Consider the following 6,462-nt stretch of genomic DNA (forward strand, 5'->3'; position numbering starts at 1 on the left):
CCTGAGAGAGAGTGTCCCTGGGGTTTGGGAGGATTATTGAAAGAATAAACAAGTTACCTTTCTATACCTGCAATATAAGAGAATTCTCCTTGGGGAATTTTGATCTTGAGTTCCATTTTTTTCTTTATTTTCCTTCCTTACTCTTTCTTTCTTAGTTTCATAACCACAGACAGTACAGTTCTCAAGGGCCTCAGGATTTCTTTAATTACCTTTCATTTCCTGGGACAGAGATTTGGATACACTTTCTCACGTTGAGGACTTCCATGGAAAAATGGAAGAAAATTGGGCAATGACAGTTAAAGAATGAGGGCCAGTCAGATCCCATTGATCCATACAGAAAATTGATTATCATTAAAATATTATACTCATTTATTCCTGTGATTCTATGGAAAACAAAAAAGAGGACTAGGAAGAAGTAGTATTGCTTTTGTGCCTTCCATCTGACTATTCACTGCTGGTAGTAACATTTAAATATTTTCTTTAATTTTGGGATCCCCAGAGCTCACATTTATGTCTAGGAGACTGAGGCTGGTCTCTCCAATGTGTATCTTCACTTATTGCTGTACCCTTTAGGTAACAATCTTCTTTCTGCTTCATCCAAGGAATACCTATATGCAATGTGACATGGATCCAAGCATTCTAATTATTGTTGTAAATGCCATGTACTTTGTCTATCTATCACAGTTCATTTTTGTTGCATTTCATTCATTATATATTCATCACAATAATTGCTTGTCATAGTATGCCATGAATATAATATAAATAAATAATTATTGTGTGCTCATTGTTTAAGTTATTGTTCTCATTTCACATGTTTTTATTTCTGTCCTTCCTTGGCAATCTCTACATCTTTAAAGGGATGCCAAAATTGCTGGAAGACTCCGTCTCTACTCACAAAGCAATTTCTTTCTTCAGATGCATAAGCCAGCTTCATTTCTTCCACTCCCCGGTGGCATGGGGACTTCAGGTAGGTGGCAAAGGGTGAGCTATAGAAGAGGATGACCATGGAGAGATGGGAGGTGCATGTGGCCAGGGCTTTCTTTTTCCCCTGTGCTGATGGAACCCAAGCTACAGCAAGGAATATATGGGCATAAGAGCTTATGACGCAGAAAAGAGGGCTGATTCCTCAGAGTCCTGTCAGAACCATCATCAGATCCTCATTGAGGTGGGCATCAGAGCAAAGCCTTAAGAGAGGTTTAAAATCACACACACAAAAATGAGGCGTCTCTAGATTAGTATAGAATGATAGGTTAGCATCAAGGTTTGGGTCAAAGAGTTGGAATGGGCTACTCCCCATGACCCACCCACCAGCAGTGCACATCTGCAAGGAGTCATTAGGAGTGCATAGTGCAGAGGATGGCGGATGGCAGTGTCACGGTCGATAGCCATGGCAGTCAAAAGCAGGTTGTCCATATCAGCAAACTGCAAAGAAATATAATTGGGCCAGAGAGAGAGAGAGATTGATCTCTACCACATGGATCGCTGCTCAGTGTTACATGGTAGCCTGAATGGAAGGAGAGTTTGGGGAAGAATGAATACAGATATATGTATGGCTGAGTCCCTTTGCTGTCTACCTGAAACCTACATAACATTGTTAATCGGCTATACTCTAATAAAAATAAAACTTAAAAAAAAAAGTGAAAGTTGCTCAGTCGTGTCCTACTCTTTGTGATCCCATGGACTATACAGTCCATGGAATTCTCCAGGCCAGAGTACTGGAGTGGGTAGCCTTTCCCTTCTCCAGGGGATCTTCCCCAACCCAGAGATTGAACCCTGGTCTCCCGCATTGTGGGCAGATTGTTTACCAGCTGAGCCACAAGTGAAGCCTGAATATTGGAGTGGGAAGCCTATGCCTTCTCCAGCACATCTTCCCAACCCAGGGGTAAAACCAGGGTCTCCTGCATTGCAGGAGCATTCTTTACAAACTGAGCTATGAGGGAAGCCTAAAAAACGAATACAATTTTGTAAAGTTTAAAAATAAAATAAAATTGTAGTTGGAAAAAAAAAAAGAAAAAGGAAAGGTAATTTAATAATATAATTCTCTGTGCTACACAATGTATCCATGTTGCTTATGCATTAAAAAAGAAAAGAGAAAAGCAACCAGGATACATTGTGTAGCAGATAGAATAATAGTGATTATTCTGTAATAACTTTTAGTGGAGCATGATCTGTAAAAATAATGAATAACTATGCTGTACACTTGATAGTAGGATAATATTGTAAATAAACCATAATTCAATTTAAAAAAGATAAAAGTTATTAAACTTGCTAAGAAACTAGATCTCAATTGTTCCCACAGTTACTCATTAGAGAAAAACCTGGAGACATTTTTTTCTAGAGAAAATTTTCTATAGATAGGGTTGAGGAATAAAATCAACAATTAAGCAGAAGCTGAATATTGATTTGGAAATAAAATTAGAAAGATTACTTAAAACTTGAAAATTTCTGCCTCATTACTGCCCTGTCTCCTTAGGTAAGAATAGTTGGAAGAGACTGACATACAGGCATAGACTGCTATATATGTCCTTTTATTTTGATTGTTCTGAGAATTTCTGTCATGAAAATATATCGCAGTTGATCAAATTATTTTCATACATCTGTAAATAAAGTCATCTCAGTTGAGACCTGTAACATCATTAAACAGAGTCAGTGCTTCCCTGCTGTACTCTTCCCAATTTCTGGATCACAAAATAATGCGGTTGAATTAAATAAGTGCTTAACCTTCTCTGTTTAGGGTGACAGTGTATCATGCAGCTATAGGTAATCATGTACTCCTCTATAGTTTACAGCCTCCATGTAGGTTGGATTATGTCAAAAATTTTGTTCAACAGAAATTCTGAGATAGTCCAGAGTGTAAGATATCTTCCCCCCACATACATTCTTTTATTAACAAAACTGAAATTAAGAGGCCAAAGAAGGTAGAGTTGGAATATAGAAGAAACATGTGAGTAAGATCAGAACCAAAATCTTTGGATTTATAAAACTGAATGTAAACAATTTGAATAGTCTATCAGCTCAAAATATTCTTTTACAGTCTTATTTGTCTGTATCTCTATTTAATATATTTTTTTATTAGCTGTGCTGCCTGTCTTGTGGTATCTTAATTTCCCAACCAGGGATTGAACCCGGACCCTCGAGAGTGAAAGTGCAGACTCTTCACCACTCAACTGCCTCAGCATTCTGTATCTATAAATAGTTTTCAGTGCTGGCCCCCACCATGGTTTCAGGTCCAGTGGCATTTCTAGGAACTTAGAAAGTGAGGAACATAGTAATTCTTGTCAATTAGCTCCAAAAATACTTCTGCAATTACTATTTAATAGTTTTCACTTGGTATAAGTTTGGTGACAGAAAAGAAAAACAAGACAAAAAATTTTTATGAATTCTTCATATTTCATCAGAGTAGGCAATGGCACCCCACTCCAGTACTCTTGCCTGGAAAATCCCATGGATGGTGGAGCCTGGTAGGCTACAGTTGTTGGGGTCGCTAAGAGTTGGACATGACTGAGCGGCTTCACTTTCCTTTTTCACTTTCATGCATTAGAGAAGGAAATGGCAACCCACTCCAGTGTTCTTGCCTGGAGAATCCCAGGGACAGGGGAGCCTGGTGGGCTACTGTCTATGAGGTCGCACAGAGTCGGACATGACTGAAGTGACTTAGCAGCAGCAGCAGCATTTTTCATTGATATTACCAATGACATATTATACCATGATATATTCATGTATATATATATATTCATCGTATAATATATCATGTTACAGTCTGTGAAAATAAGTATAGAAATCAAAAAGCTAAATAAAAAGGAAGAATTTTGAAACTCAATTTTCCATGACCAGAAATTGAGGGGAAAATAACATAATAATGAACTAGAAAGATATTCCTGTGATTTTTTTCAAGCTGACTCCACTTTGAACAATATTTTACAGTAATCTTTGACAGGTTATTCAATTGAATTATTAAATATCTTTGGAGTCAGAGTTCACAAAACTCTTTAGATAAACCATTAGTTACACTACCTGTATTAATTAGAACTCAGACTACTGTTTATTTTAATTACTTGCCTCTCTGCTTAGAGAAAAATAAATCATGACCTACTGCTTAAAAATGTCCTTTTAACTCATATATGAGTTTACATTTTCTTTCTTGTGGAGTCCATGGCCCTAAATTAAAATCCTTAAAGTGTAGCAGTTTAAGAAAACAGTTTAATTTAAAGTGTAATATTTCTTAAATTTATTTTATTTTTTGGCTGTGCCATGCAACATGTGGGATCTTAGTTTCCTGACTAGGGACTGAACCTGTATGTTCTGCACTGGGAGCTTGGAGTCTTAACCACTGGGCCACCAGAGAAGTCCCTGAAACAGAATAATTCTATTATTCACATTATGATATGTTCACTTGCGGGGAACACATAGGTAAACATACTTAAGTACCATCCAACTATACAATGTATGAGTAATTGAGGCAAATTTCTGTATCTGATTTTATTTAAGAACACAAAAAGTAGATAACAAATCATTTTTATCAACTGATATCTCCAAAACAAATTCAACAATCAAATTCAATGGACAGTATCCCATTTATTCAAGTTTTCCTTACATTATGTAGGAGTGCATTGTTTAACATGACTTACTGGATTTTCCATTTATTATTCTTTTAGACAGTTCCTTTTGTTTCACAGATAGTAAACACTCTGACAAGCAGTATAATTCCATATCTCCAGTTTCTCATTGTCTGTTGATTTATGCCTGAGAAAAGTTCTCTAGATTTCTTCAAGTCATTGACTCCTTGAAATCACCCTCCTCAAGGCTCCCTTTACTTCCTTGTTCCTCAAAGTATAAATCAGTGGATTTAGCACAGGAATGACCACACTGTACATAATGGCACTGATCTGATCCTGGTCCATGGAGCTACTTGAGGCAGGATGAATGTAAACAAAAACACCAGGGACGTAGAAAAGAACAACTACCACGAAGTGGGAGGCACACGTAGACAGTGCTTTACGAAGCATGCTGCAAGAGTGGGTCTTGAAGAAAAGATAGACAATAATATAGAAATAGGACAGGAATGTTAGAAAGCATGACCCCGTGGCAATGGTGCCTGTGACATTATTGACCAGCCACTGGTTGAGCTCAGTGTTCCCACAGGCCAACTTGAGCAATGGCTTAACATCACAGAAGAAGTGATTAATCTGGTTGGAACCACAGAAGTTTAAGCGAGAGGTCATTACTGAGTGCAGCAGGGCATGGAAAAAACCAATGATCCAGACAGTGACAGCCATCTGGATACAGACTTGATTCATGATAAGAGTATAATGAAGTGGTTTGCAGATGGCCACAAAGCGGTCAAAGCCCATCACGGCCAGCAACATGGCCTCTGTGCTGCCCATGAAGTGGAAGAAATGAAGCTGGCTTACGTAGCCCAAGAAAGAAATTGCTTTGTGTGTAGAGAGGAAGTTCTCCAGCATCTTTGGCAGACTCACTGTGGAGAAGCAGATATCTAGACATGCCAGGTTTCCCAGGAAAAAATACATAGGAGAATGGAGTCTTGGATCAGAGGTGACAACCATCAGGATGGCTCCATTCCCAGCCACATTGACAATGTAAATTGCAAGGAAAAGCACAAAGAACAGGCTGCAGTACTTGGATGTCTGTCACTGGCAGGAGGAGAAATTCAGTGACTGATGTTCGATTCAGCATCACTTGAAAGAAAAAACAAAATAACATGGAATGCCTTCTCTGATGGGATCTTGAGTCCTCCTGCTGAGATTTTCTCACCCAGACAATAATATTTTGAGAGAGAGCATTGCTATTTAAATAGTCCCAGCATCACAGGTTGTACAATGTTTATACCACTAGATTATTAAATATTGAAGTTACATGGTGTTTGTGGACTGTTACTCACTTTTTAAAAATTAGATTTATCAATATTTTTCTTTCTTCCAGGGATTCAGAGCATGTTGCCAGCCTACCGTCTTCTCTAATAACACTTGTGTTTTACCATCCTAAGATCTAACAGAGAGTCAATTTTTAAATAGTCCACTACGCTGCTTTTTCTTAACAAAGTAAGAACTCATTTGATTTACTTAAGAGAAATCAACAAAGAGAGAACAGTAAGATCTCTAAGGAAATTGAAATAGAGATGCAAACCATGGAATGCTTTCTATAAAAAGGAAACATTTTAAGTTTGGGAAATCCTTGAAAGGAGAAGAAAAAGAGTTGATGTGACTAGAATTAAAAAGTGAATTCAGTAGGGAACATTTCTAGCAATCCCATGGGATTCTCACCCTTATAGCTAGAAAAAATTTTGAGTAAATATCTAACCATTATTTCACCTTTATTGAAGGCTGGCTTCCAGGTATTCAGAGTAGCTTTCCTTGATAACCATGTATGTTTTTATATTGTTCAACTTTATCACTCCTGCTTAAGAGATGCATGATATGCCAAATATCATTTTTGGTTCTCTCC

At 37.6% G+C, this 6,462-nt stretch overlaps 2 pseudogenes; both read right to left on the reverse strand.

The window, feature by feature from the left end:
- Window positions 1–817: 817 nt before the first annotated feature.
- LOC133235981 (putative olfactory receptor 1F2) lies at window positions 818–2,064 on the reverse strand (annotated as a pseudogene).
- A 2,708-nt stretch (window positions 2,065–4,772) lies between these two features.
- LOC133235982 (olfactory receptor 12D1-like) lies at window positions 4,773–5,694 on the reverse strand (annotated as a pseudogene).
- Window positions 5,695–6,462: the final 768 nt, after the last annotated feature.

This window comes from Bos javanicus, chromosome 23 (genome assembly GCF_032452875.1).
Source record: "Bos javanicus breed banteng chromosome 23, ARS-OSU_banteng_1.0, whole genome shotgun sequence".
Taxonomy (NCBI): domain Eukaryota; kingdom Metazoa; phylum Chordata; class Mammalia; order Artiodactyla; family Bovidae; genus Bos; species Bos javanicus.